Source organism: Rutidosis leptorrhynchoides, chromosome 5 (genome assembly GCF_046630445.1).
Source record: "Rutidosis leptorrhynchoides isolate AG116_Rl617_1_P2 chromosome 5, CSIRO_AGI_Rlap_v1, whole genome shotgun sequence".
In the NCBI taxonomy this organism is placed as follows: Eukaryota; Viridiplantae; Streptophyta; class Magnoliopsida; order Asterales; family Asteraceae; genus Rutidosis; species Rutidosis leptorrhynchoides.
This window is the reverse complement of record NC_092337.1, coordinates 427,362,480-427,382,988: the sequence shown is the minus strand read 5'-3', so window position 1 is coordinate 427,382,988 and position 20,509 is coordinate 427,362,480.

The window sequence follows — 20,509 nt, the reverse complement described above, 5'->3', positions numbered from 1 at the left end:
TTGAGTTCCATCTGTTGCTATACGATTCTAACTAGAAATGTTGGTGTGAAGAATCACGTTCAAGGTTCGAACACGGAGAGGTTTAAAGTTTTCCCTTAGTGAGTTAACGAGTTTAAAAGTCGGGTAACACGAGAAAAGTCAGAAATGAATCTTCGGTGATAACAGGCGAGTTCTAAGATTTTACGAATACAAGTCTGAGTTGAGAGAGTTTCATGATCACGTGTGGCTTGATTTCGAGATTGATTGTAATGCCTTGACCATTAACATCATGGTCTAGAAAATTTGACTTCGTTCAACAGAAATTCTCACTCGGAGAATTTGGTATAAAGTTGCTCTTTTCTCAAAAGTTCGAGCGTAAGATGGTGATGTTGTTCGTTTTCCTTCTTTACTTAAATAAGTTAAGATGTCATCTATAAATACGATAACAAATTAGTCTATATGAATTTGCATACGCGGTTCAAGAGGTTTATGGATACGGACGAGCCTTGGATAAATCGAATGGTACTAAGAGAGATTTACAACTAACGTTGCGAGTTCGGAAAAGACTCAGGAGACATCGTCTCCCTTAACCCCCAATTGATGATAACCGGAACGGAGGTCGATTTGGAAACTACGGGATTCGTGCAAATAATCATGAGGTAATGGATACGAGAGAGAGGGTATCGGTTTCCAACCGAAAATTACTCAGTTCACAACAATCTATACAAGATGATGGGGAAACATTTTTTTTTTTTTTTTTTTTTTTTTTTACGAATAGGTTTCGAGCTCCCTAGTTCTATAGGTGTCAAGTCAAAAGTCTTAACGTATATCCTCCAATAAAATTTATAGGCACACAATATTTTCCGTTGGTCACTTAAATCGTCTAAGTAATATCTAGGGAAAAAAAAATGGAATGTAAAGAGCACGAGTCAAAGACTTGGTTAATAAACATCTAGCGGTAATCGAATCGAATAAGTATGAAATATACTGTTTGTTGTGAAGAAACGTACCCGTGACTAGTCCATCGTCGTCTCGGGCATCCTAGGTGTCGATGTTGAAAGTTCAACGGCGTGCGTTGGGGTTGATTTTCTTATTTGGGCACGCACTCCTAAAATGACCCGGTTGGCCACATTCAAAACAAACACCCGTCTTGGGTGCATTGTGCTCCTTTTGGGCGACGGGAGCGGTATTCCTACAATCGTGGGCTACATGGCCACTTCTTTGACACTTCAAGCAAAATGGTTTGCCACATTCACCTAAATGATGTTTGTAGCACTCGTTACAATACGGTAGGTGTCCGGTATAACCTTTCTTGCCGTTGGGGATGAAGGGCTTCTTGGCGAGGTTGTTGTAATTGCTTGATTGGGAGGGTTCCCACTTTCTTTTGTTGCCGCCCGATTTATCCTCGGCCTTAGGTGCCGAAACTACGATTTCGTCAACCGTTTCAATTAGTTGGCGAGCCATGTTCATAGCGGCTTGATGAGTAGTGGGTTTGGATGACATCACCCCTTGTTTGATGCTTTTTGGAAGACCGAGCATGTAGAGCTCAATCCTTTGAGATTCGGGGTTAACAAGATTAGGACACATCAAGGATAGTTCGGCGAAGCGTTGATTATAAGCTTTAAGATCGTTTCCGACCGCTTTCAAAGCTCTTAGTTCTTCCTCAAGCTTTCGGGTTTCTTCGCGCGGAAAATATTCAACAATCATCTTTTCCTTTAGATCGGCCCAAGAGAGGGCATGAGCTTCATCGGTACTTACCGATTGAACATAGGTGTTCCACCATGTTAGAGCAATTCCGGAGAAAGTGTGAGTGGAGTATTTGACCTTGTCTTGGTCCCGACAACCGCTTATGCTAAAGACGGCTTCCGTTTGCTCAAACCATCGGGTGAGCACGACCGATCCCCCGGTTCCATCAAAAGTGTGAGGTTTGCACCCCATGAAAGCTTTATAGGAGCATCCCTCGTTTGAGTTTCCGACTCCATTGTTGTTGTTGTTGTTGTTGTTGTTATTATTATTGTTGTTGGATGAGTGACCGGCCATGGCCGCATCTACGGCGGTAGCTATCATCCGTTCGAGAGCTTGTTCGGGAGTTTCATTGCGGCGTACACGACGAGGAGCCATTGTTCCTTCAAGACACAAGAATATCATTGATTAGTATTCTCAATAATACTAACCGTGATATAGAATAAAGATAAAGAGAAATTTTCCTTGACTCGCCTTAAATTCTTTATGCCACAATGTCGGAATGTTCATATGAGTCACCGTAATATAATCCCGGAAATTATATTACCCTGATTCATATGTGCATTCGACATTGCTTCATATAGTCAAGGTGGCGTGTCAATCAAATTAAACAACGTGAGATTAAGATGAACTAAGAGTAGATATGAGTAGAAGCGTTCGAGTATAAATGCACAAGTAGTCAAGTAATTCCTACTTCAAGTCTATATGCCGGTTGTAGTCTAGACTCACTAATGTACCCTATGACTCGGGGATGACACCAATGAACTCTAAATCCCTACAACCAACGCTCTGATACCATCTGTAGCGACCCGTCCAAATCGTCATTGACGGCGCCGTCTACTTAGGTCCCGTTACGTGGTCATAAGTCTTTAAAACAACGTTTGACCAAAAGATATGTCGCATTCATTTCAAATGTAAAGGTTGTTCAAGTTTTACAAGAATAGTTCCACCACAAGTTACGATACCAAGTTTTAAGTACAAATGAAACTTATGCGACACAATTTAAAAGTATCCAAAAGACGCTCCATGTATGCATGTATACTCGACATCCAAGCAAGTATCAAAAGAGTGCGGAAGCATGTATCACTAAGCATTCAAAACCTGAGAAAACATAGAAGAATCTGTCAACGAAAACGTTGGTGAAATCATAGGTTTAGTAAGTAAATTGTATTGAACCACAAGGTTCTTTAAGAATTGCTCAACCAGAATCGTTCACATTCCAAAATAGTATTTGTATCACGAGCACCCAATTATCAAGGCTTAACCGAATCTTCCCTCTGAATTTTGAATTTAGTGTTAGAACTTACACTATACATTGTTGAAATTATATTTCATTCACTAACGGTAGCGAACCGTCTGAATGAGGGTTTGTTAAACCCGTATGGCCACACAACATAATTACACGCTTACACTTACACCCTGCAAGTGGAACTAATGATAATTGGATTGAGGACTTTTGTTCAAACTCGTATGCATCCTTGTATTCGTATTTGTTCACAATGTAAAAGCATGAAAAGTAAATAAGTGTGAAATGTATGTGTTTCTCAGCCCACGATGTAAAGAATAAAAGTGATTGAAAAAGTGGGACTATGATCTCACCTTGAGTGCAAGAGTTAATAAAGTACTTCAACAAGTAGACGCGTGCAAAGACAAAGCTAGTCTTGACCTAAACATATAGGTTATATCAATAACGGTAAACACAAACGGTCAAAGATGTTCAATTAGTCCTATGGCTCGTTACGACTCGATTATATTAGCATGTGAATCAAATTGTCAAGTTTCATGCAAGATACTAGTAAATAATCATGTTAGAAAGGTTGCATAAGTATTTGGTTAAGTTTGACAAAAAGTCAAACTTGGTCAAAGTCAACGAAAAGTCAACACGTTCGGGTCGGGTCCCGAACTATTTTTCTAAGCTTAGAAGTCATATATGAGCATGTTGGCCAAGTTACATGTTAATCGGAGGTGCGTAGCATAGCAAACATTTTTCGAAATTTGACAAAGTAGGTCAGAATCTGACCACGGCATATGCCGCGCCGCGGCCAGAGGTGTCGCGCCGCGACATAACACGTGGTCTGGCACCTGGTCAGTTTCAAGGTTCAAGTCTTGGTCAAAACTTCAAACAACCATAAAACGCAAACCGTAAACAACTAGAAGACGTATCTTATACCGTTGGAAAGCTCTTTTGACAAGGAACACAACTAAGCACTTATCATCAAACGACAACATCATTTACAATAGCCGAAAACTCATCAAGTGATCATTAAACGTTCGTTTCAAGGTTTCAAGTTCATCAAATGCAATTTGAGTTTCGGGAAACCAATTCACACATATGATATGCCGTTTTGAAGGTAATGGAGCATACATTACAACTAAACACTAACAATTAACATTCCATGGCATTCAAACATCCAAAAATTCATGTCAAGAACCATCAAACCCTAGTCAAGAATCACAAAATCATTAATCATGTTTTTGAAGTTTTACAAATCAACCTACACATCAAAATGAAGCTAGTGATACTAGTAACACAATTAAAACATGCACTTTAACAATCTAACAACATTAACTCATCCAAAATCAAGGATTTAAGCACACCCATTTCAAGTTCATGCTAGTTACTCCAAAAACAACAAATCGAGCAAACCAAACATATATTCATGTTAGACTCGAGCCATAGACACTAACTAACACCATTTCAAATCAAAAACACGAATTTAGAGAAATCTAGAGTTTTAGAAATGTTACCCAAACGAGATAAAGTTGGTATCAAATTGTAGAGGATGAAGAGAGGATTCCAAATATGTAATCGGATTTGTTGTGAGCTTCCAAGATTGAATTTAGATGATGAATGAATGGAATGGGTTTGTGTGTGTGTTCTTGAGATGGAGAGAAAAGGGATGAGGGAGATGATGGAATGGATGAAATGGGTTGACTAGTTGACCTAGTCAACTAGTTTGCCCATTTGGCAACTCCGGTCCCTCGTGTTTCAAAGCGGGTGCGGGATTTAACCGATCGAATATTTTTAAAACGCAAGTTAACGAGAGATGTTATAATTAAATGACGGAATTATTATGAACGTTAGTCAACGGAAACTACGAATTTAAATAACGAAAGGTATTATTTAAAAGAAAAAGACGGTGTTAAAAATAAATTTAACGGAAAAACGCGGGATGTTACAAACATGGCCCAAAAATTGTACTTCTTGTAACCAGAAATCACACTTTGAAAATTTTGCGTACAATTCTTCTTTCTTGAGTATCTCTAGTACCAGTCTTAAGTGTTGCTCATGTTCTTCCTTGTTCTTCGAGTAAATCAATATGTCGTCGATAAAAACAATGACAAATTTGTCTAAATACGGTCTACAGATGCAATTCATTAGATCCATGAATACTGCTGGAGCATTAGTCAATCCAAAAGGCATGACTAGAAATTCATAGTGACCGTAACGGGTTCTGAACGCGGTTTTAGGAACATCTTCTTCTTTCACTCTCAGCTGATGATATCCGGAGCGTAGATCAATCTTGGAATAAACACTTGATCCTTGCAATTGATCAAACAAATCATCAATCCTCGGTAATGGGTACCGATTCTTGATCGTTAATTTGTTTAATTCTCGGTAATCTATGCACATTCTCATAGATCCATCCTTCTTCTTGACGAACAGAATAGGAGCACCCCAAGGTGAAAAACTAGGACGAATAAATCCACGGTCCGATAATTCTTGCAACTGGTCTTGTAATTCTTGCATTTCTGAAGGTGCAAGTCTATATGGAGATCGGGCTACAGGTGCAGCTCCTGGTATGAGATCAATCTGGAATTCTACACATCTGTGTGGAGGTAGCCCCGGTAATTCTTCTGGAAATACTCCGGGATATTCTCTTACAACCGGCATGTCATCAATGCTTCTTTCTTCAGTATCGATCTTCTTTACGTGTGCTAGAATAGCATAACAACCTTTTCTTATAAGTTTCTGGGCCTTCATACAGCTGATAAAGTTCAGTTTTGAGTTGTTCTTCTCCCCATAAATCATTAATGACGTTTCATCCTTACGAGGGATGCGGATTGCTTTCTCAGCGCAAACAACTTCCGCTCTTGTTTTGGACATCCAGTCCATGCCAACGATTACATCAAAACTTCCTAATTCTACGGGTATCAAATCAATTTTGAAGGTTTCACCAGCGAGATTCATTTCGCAACCATGGCAAATTTTATCGGCTTTTATCAGTTTACCATTAGCTAATTCAATAGTATATTTATCGTCTAGAGGTAATGATGCACATTTTAGTTTAAAACTAAAGTCTTTACACATATAACTTCTATCAGCACCCGTATCAAACATAATAGAAGCTAGTTGATTATTAATGGTAAACGTACCCGTGACAAGATTAGGATCCTCACGTGCTTTACTGGCACTAACATTAAATGCCCTCCCACGTGCGGGTTCTTTGTTCTTCTCCTTATCAGGGCATTGATTTATAAAGTGACCAGACTTCCCGCATCCAAAACATTTCTTGACATCGGTCAGTTTTGTCTTTACTTCAGAAACGGTGGCATAACAATCTTTCGCCACATGTCCTTTCTTGTTGCACTTATCACAGACCACTTGACAATAACCTGCATGATGTGTGTAACATCTTTTGCAGAACGGATGGGGTCCCTTATAGTTTGGACTTGCAGTTGCCCCATCTTGTTTACCTTTAAAAGTTTCTTGTTTCTTTAGGTGAGTACTTTTGCCCTTATAGTCTTCCCATTTCCTCTTTCCTTCAGTTATCTTGACTTCGGTAATTGGTGCCTTAATCGAACTCTCTGTGATCTGGTCCATGAGTTGGTGTGCCATTGTCATGGCTTCCTGCATCGTATTTGGTTTGGACGATGTAACATTTCCTTTGATATTGATCGATAAACCGTCAATATACATTTCTATCTTTCGTTTCTCGTTTGGCACCAATTCGGGACACAACAAGGCTAGTTCCATGAAACGCTTTTCATAGTTATTGAGATTCGCGCCGATAACCTTCAGATTACGTAACTCAGATTCCATTTTTCTGATCTCGTTTCGAGGACAGTACTCCTCGATTAGCATCTTTTTCAGTTCTTCCCAAGAGATATCATATGCCGTATCTATTCCTTCTGCTTTAGCATAATTGTTCCACCAAGTAAGTGCACCATCTTGCAACGTGCACGAAGCATACTTTGACTTGTCTCCATTCGCACAATTACTGATTTTGAAAACGGACTCCATCTTTTCAAACCATCGGGTTAGACCGACTGGTCCCTCGGTTCCACTAAACGTCTGTGGTTTGCATCCTTGAAAAGTTTTGTATGAGCATCCGTTTCGTGAGTTTGTGTTTACGGCTGCTGCTTTGGCTGCTGCTTCGGCTGTTGCTTTTGCTGCTTCGGTTGCAGCAATTCTTTCATTCACACGTTTCTCGACTAGTTGCTCAAACTCAGCATCCGACATTTGAGACATGTTTCTTCAATAAACACAACAGATATAATTTAATCATATAGAATATTATAGGTAAAATGAGTTGTCAATAGTTAATCGTAGCATATTAATAATATGAACCAATTATTATAAAAGCTTTTTCTTCTTATTAGCATTTTATAATTATTTCTAGGGTATTACCTACCCGTTAAGTTCATACATAATAGCTAGTACAAGGAATTAACTACTAAAATCCTAATAATATTACACTATAAAAAATTATAGCGAGTTACTACATTATTATGTAATAATAATAATAATAAGAAGTAGTATTAATACAAATAATCATTCCATGCATTTATTATTAATAAACCAAAATAATACAATACCATACAATACTGATATTTTACATATGCTTATTTTACATAACAAGATAGAGTAGCACACATAAGCAATAAAATAGCGCATGGAAGATTTATGGTTGCGAGGTCGTTCATTCAGAACTATCAGAAACTTCTTCCCATTTGGTTCTTTCTGCCAATTGTTTGTGTGCACATGGTCCGACAGACATTCTGGCAGTGTATTTTATTTTTAGTTGGGGTTTTGAGGTACCCGTTACCTCAGTGGGTTTAATACAATAAGGGTGGTTACGGATCTTTTTTAATAATTAAGGACATTTTATTATTGTGGTTGTTTTTATTATCTATAGCAAGTTGGAATTTCTCCTTAGTGATCTCTTTTATTTCATTAGCGAAATCCTCCTCCTTACTGATCTCGTCTGATGACGAACTGTCTGAGTCATGTGTAGGAGAATATGATGACGAACTGCAAGAATATGTACCGGTGGTCATGAACCAAAATCTGCCAGGCGTAATCGGCACAACCCGCCCGTCGGCGGTATATCTGGACCAATGTCCATATTTGTTTAGAAATGGACGATCCTCTTTTACTCCAGGGATCATGGGTCCATGCCAACGATACTGTGGCTCCGGAAAACTAAAGCTGGGTGGAGCTGGAACCTCCTTTGGGTTTACCGGGAGTTGAGATTCCCCGGCTAACACAATTTCTTCTTTAATAGGTATTGGAACGCCCTTTTCAGTTGCGGATAGAATAGATTCAGTGTCCGATTCCGAGTCGTACAAAATGATAGGATTAGAAGAAGTCATCTATCACATAATTGAAACAACAATTACGTTAGCATATAAATATATCACATATAATGTTTTTGACCAAATAATAAGCAAAAATCAGGAAAAACAGATATGGTCATAGTCCAGACTCACTAATGCATCCTAACAATTACCAGTTAAACACAATAATGTAATTTCTGGTTCCCTATGACCTCAAGCTCGGATACCAACTGTAACGACCCGTCAAAATCGCTATTGACGCGGCACGTTAATCATTGATTCCACAGTGAGGTTTTGACCTCTATATGATACGTTTTGATAAAATATTGCATTCATTAAAATAAGTGACTTTCTAAACATAGAAAGTTATAAACATGTGGGTGAGTGCTTAGGTATAAGCAAAACCCCGAAATACATAAGTCTTTAATTTACAGGTTGACATCACAGTCCAATTATTTATTACACACCGCAGTTTTATTTTGAATGCAATAAACTTTGTACAAAGCATGAGAGACTCCATGCAGGCAACAAGCACATCACAGCGGAAGCATTCTAAGGACCTGAGAATAAAACATGCTAAAAAGTCAACACGAATGTTGGTGAGTTATAGGTTTAATTGCTCGAGTCATAAACATATATAAAGATAGACCACAAGATTTCATCAAAAGTTTATCAATAGATTCTACGTAACAGAGCACCCTGGTAACTAAACTTAACGCTATAGTGATAATTACCCCATTCGTTTTAATACACGCAAACCAACGTGTCTTAAACTCAAATAACATACGTCCGTTAAAAGGCTAGTGCTCTAGCTCGGACGGGGATGTCAAGCCCTATGGATCCATATACAATTATTCGCGCCCACCAGTCCATATCCTATGTACTGGCAGCTACTAATTACCAAAGCTAAGGGATTTCCGGTTTAACTCAGTGTAGAATTTTGTATGTACTTGTGTCTTATTGCGTTTAAAATAAATTGCATGTATTCTCAGCCAAAAAATATTTAAAGTATTTAAAAAGGGAGACTATAACTCACAGTTCAATATTGCGATTCAATATTGTAGGCAAATTGCGTAGACGTAATGATGGTAGATGACTGTATGGTTGGCCTGGGATTCAAGAACAATACCCCGAATAATACCCCGAACAATACCCAATATTTTCTTAGCTTAAAGCGATTTGAAACCCGAATTAAAAACACCCTCGATTATACCTTATTATTATTAAACTTAAATTTAAAATTATAATTATAATTTAAATATAAATTTTTATTACTGAAGAAAAATATATGATAATTTGTCGAGCAAAACAGGCGTATTTATATTACTTTTCCGTTTACTGTAGCTCATGCGATCGCATGAGTTTTCAGTGTTTTTGCCATGCGATCGCATGGCCGCCTTTTCTGTTTTCGTTTGCTAGTTCGTCGACATCAAATAGTGTACTGTAGCAAATAGTGTTTACTGTAGCAAATAGTGTTTTACTGTAGCAAATAGTGTTTTACTGTAGGAAAGTCGTTTTTACTTGTACATATATATATACATACATATAATTGTTCATGAATCGTCGAGAGTAATCAAAGGTAATTGTATATATGAAACCGTTCTAAAATTTTGAGACTCAATCTAACAGACTTTGTTTAGCGTGTTAAAATAATAAATCGTATAGAGAATTGGTTTAAATAAGTCAAAAATTTTCGGGTCATCACAATAGTATATAGTAGCATGTTATATTATGACTGCCATGCTTGTTAGATATACTTATTGTTGTGGTTAGTTAGTTCATTGTGATGATTGCATGTTGGTTGATGCTTGTCTGCTGGAGCCCAGTGCATCCCTATTGTGTGGTGGCCTCGGTAGGAGAGATCAACCTGCGGGTTGGGTTCCTCATATGGTGGCCTAGACAATCGTGGTGTATATATATGTGAATGACGCGTCCGTCGCGTGTGGATTATGTATATACATACGGTGGTGGAGGAACTTCTGGTAAGCCCCAGTCCGATCAGCTGGTGGTTAATGGTTTGGCCGAGCCTCCAGAGTCTCTGTAGACGGCACTTGGGTGATGTTTGTGTGTTAGACTATTGTGACATGATTAGTATAACAGTTATATATGCTATGGCCTGTAGTTAGTCGTACTCACTTAGCTTCGTGCTAATTCCCCTCCATCTCCTCCCTGCAGGTTGTTAGCTTTTGTAGATAGTGCATTTGGGAGAAGACGGTCATGACGATGTTATGTTTGACAGGGTTAACTCTGATGTGGTCTTTTAGAATATGAACCGCGTACTTTTGAAAACATAATGTATTTACGTCTCTTCCTGTTAATATGTAAATTGATTTAATGACACATGACATCAGTTTGTACAAATGTCGATATCGTATTTAATTAATATTATGCTTCCGCCACGTATTTATTATAAAAAAAAAACAGCGGTGTCACAAGTTGGTATCAGAGCTGAGTTTGGCAGCATGTGCATTGTGATCTACATGTCATGTTCCCAAACTTAGAAGAGTCATGTCAAACATAACATGCTGGGATGGGTTAAGTGAGTATTAGGACAGGATATGTGTTAGTTGTTAGTACTAACAGAATTTATACTAAGCTTTAGTGTGAGTGTTGTGGTAGTGCAGTAATGGCAGATAATGAAGCAACCGCTACTGGCCCTACTGTCCCTGGAACTGGTACTTTTAGAGCCCCTGACGAAGATGGACATGTATCTTCAGAAGAAGAAACTTCTCAAGAAGTAATAGAACTTCAAAGTCGGTTACTAGAAGCTCAGGAGAAAATTAAGAAATTGGAACAAGAACGGGCGCAATGGAACCCTAATACCACTACGTTAAATACAACCTTTCCTCCTAACTTTTATAATCAAGCTGGTGGCAGTTCTCAGTCACAGTTTCCTCAAACCACCTATCAGAACTATCAAATGCCATTTCCGTTTAACCAGACTTTTCCTAATCAAATGATGTACCCATTTCAAGTCCCTGAGACAAGAAGGAAGTGTACCTATAAACAGTTTATGGACTGCAAACCTCATGAGTACAGTGGTCACACAAACCCTACAATGACCCTTAATTGGCTAAAAGAAGTAGAGAGAGCGTTGGAAGTATGTTTTTGTGAGCCTGAATCTATGGTACTGTTTGCTAGTAGGCTTCTCAAAGGTGAAGCAATGGAGTGGTGGGATTCTATTACTGCATATTTACCCAAAGAACAGATCAGTCAAAAATACCTGGGAACAATTTGCTGCTAAAGTTCGTGAGCAGTATTGTTCTGAGTATGAGATGGAAAGATTGAAAACCGAGTTTCTGAGTATGAAAATGACCGAAAACATGACGATTGATGAGGTTTTCAGAGATTTCACATCTAAGCTAAGGTTCGTTCAACAGTGGGTACCAACTGAGAAAGATAAGATTCAGCATTTTATGCGGGTGATTAAGCCGGAGTACAGAACCGTTGCGAGATTTGCAACCACATTGGCACAGGCTCATGAGATGGCTAAAGTTACCGAAGGTGATATAATGGCAGCGAAAAGAGACAGTTCAAAAAGTGGATCTTTTGGAGGAAAATCAGAAAGTCAATCGGGTGGTCAATCTGTTCAGCAATCAAGTAAGCAATCAGGATTTCGTGGTAAGAAGTCAGGTGGGTTTAAACAGAAAAGTAAGTCTGGTATGAGTGGATCGGGTTCTAGTCAGTCTGGTTGGTGTAATGTTTGTAAGTCGACTCATGCCGGTCCATGTTCTCCAATGACCCGAAGATGCTTGAGATGTGGAGTACTAGGTCATGAAACAACAACTTGTTCCTTTAAGTCCGATGTGTGTTGGACATGTCATCAGGTAGGTCATAGATCAGCGAATTGTCCATCTGCATCGAGAGCCGGTTCTGGGGCAGGGTCAGGGGCGAGGTCAGCAACTTCTGGGGGATCTTCTGCTTCTACCGCCGGGTAGAAGAGAAAGAATCCTTCAACAGCAGAGGCAAGGGCGTTCCAGATGACGGTAGACGCTGCAACCACTACCGATGACGTCATTACCGGTATGTTCTTGGTTAATTCCTTGCCAGCTCGTGTGTTATTTGATTCTGGAGCGAATCGATCTTTTATGTCCTTAGGCTTCTGTGATAAGTTGAAGTTGCCTGTTAGGATGTTAGATGAGCCTTTGGGAATAGAAGTAGCTGATGGTAAAATGGTTCCGTGCACATCATCTGTGTCTGGAATTACCATCAAAATTGACGGCCATTCTTTTCCTTTAACCTGTTTGTTGATGTCTATACCTAGCTTTGATGTAGTCATAGGCATGAATTGGTTAAGAGCTAATAGGGCTAATATTAAGTGTGATAAGAAGATGATTTCTTTCCGTTTGGTCGACGGATCCCGAGTGATAGCTAGGGGAGAGCGCAATGGATTTAACTTCCCTATGGTTTCTCTAATGAAAGCTCAGAAGGCAATAACGAAAGGGTGTGATTCATTCTTAGCCTACGTGATTGATGTTAAGAAAGAGAAGAAGCAGGTGACCGATATTCCCGTTGTGTCAGAATTTCCCGAAGTATTTCCAGATGATTTACCAGGGTTACCTCCAGTACGTGAAGTAGAGTATAAAATTGATTTGGTTCCCGGTGTTACGCCAGTTGCAAAAGCTCCTTACAGATTAGCTCTGTCAGAAATCCGAGAAATGATGTCTCAGATTCAGGAATTGTTGGATAAGGGGTTTATTCGACCAAGTTCTTCACCGTGGGGTGCTCCTGTTTTGTTTGTGAAAAAGAAAGATGGGTCGCTTCGTATGTGTATAGATTACCGCGATTTGAATAAGAGAACAATCAAGAATAAGTATCCATTACCAAGAATAGATGATTTATTTGATCAGTTACAGGGTGCTTCTTACTTTTCAAAGATTGATTTGCATTCAGGGTATCATCAGGTACGTGTTACAGAGAACGATATACCGAAAACAGCGTTTAGAACTAGATATGGGCATTATGAGTTTCTAGTTATGCCATTTGGGTTAACAAACGCGCCAGCGGTGTTTATGGATTTAATGAACAGGGTGTGTCGTCAGTATCTCGACAAGTTTGTAATTGTTTTTATAGATGATTTTTTAATATATTCGAAAACTGAAAAGGATCATGCTACGCATCTGAGGTTGGTGTTAGAACTTCTGAAACAGCAACAGTTGTATGCTAAGTTCTCCAAGTGTGAATTTTGGCTGCGGGAAGTACAGTTTCTGGGTCATGTGATCTGTGAACAGGGTATTAAAGTAGATCAGTCTAAGATAGAGGCCGTAATGAATTGGAACTCACCGAAAATGCCGACAGAAATTAAGAGTTTTCTGGGTTTAGCAGGTTATTATCGCCGATTTTGTAACAACCCGACTTCATAAACCCAAAAACGCGTACGAAAAAAAAAAATTTATCGCAGTGCATCTGGACGGCGTCCAGAATCCTGGACGGCGTCCAGCTCAGAAATATGGGACGGCGTCCAAAGTTTGGGACGGCATCCAGCTCAACACAACTGGGACGGCGTCCAATCAATTGGGACGGCGTCCCAATGGCCTTCCAGCTACTGATCACGGGTCCAACTCACACGAGCGGAAAACCCGCTTCCCGACATTTTCAAACGAAACCCTTTTTACCACAAGTCAATATAAGTGAAACTAAGACATTTTCATCATCAAATCAAGCTTTACATCAACGGGCCCACATCGCCCATTTTACGAGTTTCGTTCAAAAATAAAAGTTTCGACCAAATATAAGTTTAAGTTCCAAACGACACTAGAGCATGGTGTTTGGGGTTAAACTACCCAATCTCGGTCGAACTCCAAAAGCTAACACCCAAAAGCATCCCCTAACAAAACAAGCGGGAGATCACTAATCCAATTGAACGCTCTTACCCTTGTCAACGCCCGAGCCTATATAAAAAAAGTAAACAACGAGAGGGTAAGCAAAGCTTAGTGAATGCAATAATTATACGAATACATATATAATTATACCTACTTGCATACACTTACACAACCGCAAACATGCTAGCAAACAACATTAGCTTATCGTCGCAATAACAAGCTATAATTCACCAATACCCCCAAGCTAGCATAACATCCGCATATAAATATAACTCGAATAATATAATATGCTTACAACACAAATAACCATGGTTAACCAATAGTACAAGGGAACGGCGCTCGCGAAAACGCCATCGGTGTTCACAACATCCGTTAGGGCACTTAACACCTCGCACCACTAACCCCTAGGGTGGAACCTTAACACCTCGGCACATCACCCCGAGTGGCATCTTAACACCTCGATGCAACACTCATTATTTTACGGAGTGGTGTCTTAACACCTCGACACTACACTCCTAGGTGGCATCTTAACACCTCGATGCTACACCCGAGTGGCATCTTAACACCTCGATGCTACACTCTTCACGTGAAACATGGTGTCTTAGCACCTCGACACTACACATTTCACGCTACAACAAATAGATACATTATATACCTACACATATAATTATTCCACTCACCTCAAAGTCTTCGTGTAAGATAACCGAACTTGCAACGTCAATGTAACATACCTATTACATTTTAGCACATAATCAATTCACAACTCAAGTCGTTCAAGCAACTCACTTAACAATCTAGAGTCTTTTGACCCTAAGTGCAATCCCGACCCATTTTGCACCTTTAACCCTAATAATGGGTTAACTTCACCAAAAACCCTAACTCTAGTCAAATATGGTCTTATTACATTTTTTAAATCACCAATTTAACTCATTTTCACACATGCAAGACCACTTAGGTCATTAAAGACCCATTTGACCCATTTCAAGGTCAACACACCCATTTGGGTCATCCACAACCCAAATGACACCCACTAACATTAACTATAAGTGTACTAGTGATTTGCTAGGCCTTTAAGACCCATTTACCCTTTCAAAATTTCAAAACCCTAAGTTAGTCACCATTTGGGTCTTCATGACCCAAACTTACCCAAAACCCCCAAATCACTCATACATGGGTTTTATGTACAACATTAACCCAAACCCTAACCCTTAAACATATTTACTAGAGAAATCAATTTTAGGGCTTACCACCACAATCAAAACGAAGCTAACGAGGAGATGAACAACTTCAATGCTCGAGCTAGAACCCGAAACAAGCTTCTTCCTCTCCTATTTGAGCTTTCTCACACTTAAGAGCACTCTCTCTCTAGAATTAAAGTAGATGATGTTTGGTGGTTGTGAATGGATTAATGAGACTCCCAAAACTGATCTAGGGCTTTAAAATTCGTCCAAGAAGTGAAATTACCAAAATACCCATCTAAAATAATTAATAGCAAAAAGACATGCCTGCCAGCCATTCTGGACGGCGTCCAAAATGTTGGACGGCGTCCAGGTCTTCAAACTGGGACGGCGTCCCAAATGTTTGGACGGCGTCCAAACCCAAAAAGAAAACAGGATCTTACAACTCTCCCCCACTTGAACCGTATTGCGACCTCGCAATCCAAGCCGCATGACACGAGGGAAGATAAACTAACACGAACTCTTCGGGCTCCCAAGTGAACTCGGAACCTTTACTTCGCCGCCATTGAACCTTGAAAGTTCTCACCTCTTTATTCCTCAACATTTTCACCTTCTCGTCAAGGATAGCAATCGGTTCCTCGACATATTCTAATTTGTTGTTTAGCTCGATCTCGTCTAAAGGCATCCATGAGGAATCATCCGCAAGACACTTACGGAGGTGGGAAACATGAAATGTATTATGGATCCCCGCAAGCTCTTCGGGTAATTCCAATCGATATGCAACTTCACCAACACGAGCTGAAACCTTGAACGGCCCAATAAACCGAGGAGCTAACTTTCCCCGTTTTCGAAATCGAATAATACCCTTCCATGGCGAAACCTTAAGCATCACCATATAGCCTTCTTGGAACTCAATCAATCGCCTACGTCTATCGGCATACGACTTTTGCCTATCTTGAGCCTTCTTCAAATGTTCTCGAATCAAATCGATCTTGCTATTTGTCTCTAAAACCAAATTGGTACTCCCGATCTCTCTTTGACCCACTTCTCCCCAACAAACGGGAGTTCGACACCTACGCCCATAATGCATTTAGGAAGGTGGCATCCCGATACTAGTATGATAACTATTATTGTACGAGAATTCCACCAAAGGCAAATGCTCATCCCAACTACCACCAAAGTCAATGATGCACGCCCGTAACATATCTTCCAAAGTTTGATTCGTACGTTCGGTTTGACCGTCCGTTTGAGGATGATACGCCGTGCTCAACTTTAATTGCGTACCCATATCTTCATGAAACTTTTCCCAAAACCGAGATGTAAAACGGGTATCTCGATCCGAAATAATAGATATAGGAACCCCATGTCGCGAGACCACTTCCTTGATAAACAACTTAGCCAAGGCCTCAGACGATATCACTTCTTTAATAGGAAGAAACAAAGCGCTTTTTGTCAATCGGTCAACTATAACCCAAATCGAATCGAATTGGGTTCTCACCGTTTTAGGTAACTTTGTAATGAAATCCATGGTAATGTGTTCCCATTTCCACTTCGGGATTTCTAACGGTTGCAACTTACCATACGGCTTTTGGTGTTCGGCTTTTACTTGTAAACACGTGACACATTGCTCAACATACTTCACAACATCACGTTTCATGCCCGGCCACCAATAATCTTTCTTCAAGTCAAGATACATTTTCGTCGCGCCCGGATGAATGGAGTATTTTGACTTATGTGCTTCATCAAGTAGCACTCGTCGGTAATCACCCATCTTAGGCACCCACGCCCTTCCTTGGAAAGACAACAAACCACGCGGACCCATAGTAATAAACTCCGATTGGCCCACGATTCACTCCGTATGCTTGTTGTGAACATAAGCCTCTATTTGAATCTCACCAAGCTTTTCAAGAAAATCGTTGGTAATAATCAAACGTAACGACCCCACTTTTATCGCCGGATGTTGACTCTTTCGACTCAACGCATCCGCGACCACATTCGCCTTACCCGGATGATAAAGTATTTCACAATCGTAGTCTTTCACCACATCCATCCACCTACGTTGGCGATAATTCAAATCTCGTTGATTAAAGAGATGTTTCAAACTCTTATGATCCGAATAAATCGTACACTTGACACCATACAAGTAATGACGCCAAATTTTCAACGCATGCACTACCGCCGCCAACTCAAGATCATGAGTCGGATACCTCGTTTCATGTTCCTTTAATTGTCGAGAGGCATAAGCGATGACTTTACCTCTTTGCATTAGAACACACCCGAGACCATTTAAGGAAGCATCACAATAAACCACCATGTCTTCAACACCTTCCGGTAACACTAACACCGGAGCTTGACACAACTTATCTTTTAACAATTGAAAAGCAATTTCTTGCTCGTTCTCCCAACCAAACCTCGCATTCTTCCTTGTCAATTTCGTCAACGAAGAAGCGATCTTAGAAAAATCTTGGATAAACCGACGATAATAACCGGCCAATCCGAGAAAACTTCGGATTTTCGTAGGCGTAGTCGGTCGTCCCCAACTCTTCACCGTTTCGATCTTCCCCGGATCTACTTGAATACCGTTTTCGTTCACAATATGACCAAGGAATTGAACTTCCCTTAGCCAAAATTCACATTTGGAGAACTTTGCATACAACTTCTCCTTTCGTAGCGTCTTGAATACTTCACGCAAATGATGTTCATGTTCGTTCATACTTTTCGAGTAGACTAGTATGTCGTCAATGAACACTATTACCGACTTGTCCAACATAGGTTGGCACACTCGGTTCATAAGATCCATGAATGCCGCCGGTGCATTTGTAAGACCAAAGGGCATAACTACAAACTCATAATGCCCGTAACGCGTTCGAAAAGCCGTTTTCTCTATGTCTTCCTCACGGACCCGCATTTGGTGATAGCCGGACCGTAGGTCGATCTTAGAGAAATACGTTGCACCTTGAAGTTGATCAAATAAATCGTCAATCCTAGGTAATGGATAACGATTCTTGATCGTCACTTTATTCAACTCACGGTAATCAATGCACATACGCATACTGCCATCTTTCTTCTTCACAAATAACACCGGAGCGCCCCATGGTGAAGCACTCGGTTGAATAAAACCCTTCTCGAGCAACTCTTGGGTTTGATTTAACAACTCTTGCATTTCCGTTGGTGCTAAACGATAAGGAGTTTTAGCAATGGGAGTAGCTCCCGGAACCAACTCAATACGAAACTCAACTTGTCTTTCCGCCGGAACACCCGGTAATTCGTCCGGAAAAACGTCTTCGAATTCACTAACAACCGGAATTTCACGAATAGGTGGTGGCTCATTGCGAGTATCAACAACATGAGCAAGGAAAGCCATGCCACCGGTAACAACAAAACGACGTGCCCGTGCAAAAGTGCATATCGGTACCGGTCTCCTTCGCTTATCACCATGAATAATTAACTCTCCCCCACTTAGGGTCTTCACACGAATAAACTTATCATGGCATGCAATATCGGCTCTATAACGATCGAGCCAATCCATACCAACGACTATATCAAAGTCGCCCAAGGTCATTGGAATAAGATCAATTTTAAAGGTTTCGGCACCAAAAACAACATCACAATTTTCACACACATCAACCACTAGCACCGTCTTGCCGTCCGCTATTTCAACTTCTATCGGACGACTTAACTTAGCTAATGGTCTATTAAGTTTAGGCACAAATTTAGGAGACACAAACGACAAATTTGCACAGCTATCGAAAAGAATCCTTGCCGGATTAGAATTAACCATGTAAGTACCTGAGACAACTTCGTACGATTGTTTGGCTTCATCATTGGTCATCAAGTAGTTGCGAACCCTAGCCGTACCCGCCGCCTTCTCTAACCGCTTCACATTATCATTTCGCAAATCGGGACACTCCGGCTTCTTATGCCCCTCTTTGCCGTAATTAAAACAAGTGATTTTGTTTCCGGAACGTGGTTTCGGACACTCACGAGCCATATGACCAGGTTGCCCACAGTTGTAGCACGTATAAGAAAACCCGCCGGTAGTGCCCTTCTTTGCACTATTGACACTTTCGGCCACCCTCTTGCTCTTGCTCTTCTTGCTTGAGGCGTTAGAGTAACTAAAACCTTCAAATTTTCTTTTGGAAAACATGAAATCACTCTTTCTTGGAACCTCCGGCTCAAAACCCCGAGCCAACTCGAACAATTCATCAAAAGACTTAGCCATACCCCGACTAATCTTCCCCTTGTACTCATCATTCAAAGTACGGTAGAAATCCTTCATGAGCTTATGATCATCACCAACATATTCCGGGCAAAAACGAGTCTTTGCCAAGAATGTAGTCTTGAGGGTAACCAAATCCATGGAACCTTGTTGCAAATGGTGCAACTCGTCCCGGATTCTATCGAGATCGGAAGAAGTTCGGTATTCCTTGAAAAACTCCTTCTTAAACTCTTCCCACGTCAAGCCCATACATTGTTCCTCACCATACAAGTTGATTTTATCGTCCCACCACAACTTAGCTTCTTCGCGTAACATGCTAGTACCATACCTCGTCTTCTTTTCGGGAGGACATTCCGCGGTACGGAAAGCTCCCTCAATATCGGAGATCCAACATGTACTTTTCAAGGGATCTCGCACCCCATTAAACATCGAGGGTTGAGCATCCTTGAAGTTCTTGTAGTCGAAGTCCCGCCTTCCTTCGCCTCGAGGATAGATATTCCTAGCGTCAAGGGCCTCTTCGATAGTGGCCTTCATTCGTTCATTTATCAAATCGGTCACCTGCCCATTGACCGAATCTTGAAAGACCTTTCGGACGTCCGTAAGAAAATCCGCTTTTAACTTTTTAAAGACGGCCTCAACCTTGGCCGAAAACTCGGCGTCCTCGCTTGTACTTCCGTTATCATGATCGGGACAGTTTCTCGTCTTCATTCTATAAATCGAAATAGGTTAAACCACAAAACGAAAGGACAATTACATGTGTATATACATATATGCCACACTACTCCATCTCGCTCAACAATCGTCGTACATTGCTTGTTTAACACGATTTACACCCGTAACAATGGTAGCTACTCGTTGTTACGCGAGCACGTCGCATTCACTTGCTAGTACATCGTCCGTCTTGCTTGATGATTGCTAAACACAATACAAAACAATTAGCACAAGGTTAATTCTCATAAACCAAAGCACTAACAATTCCCGATTAGACCCAAAGTCCTACAAGTCCC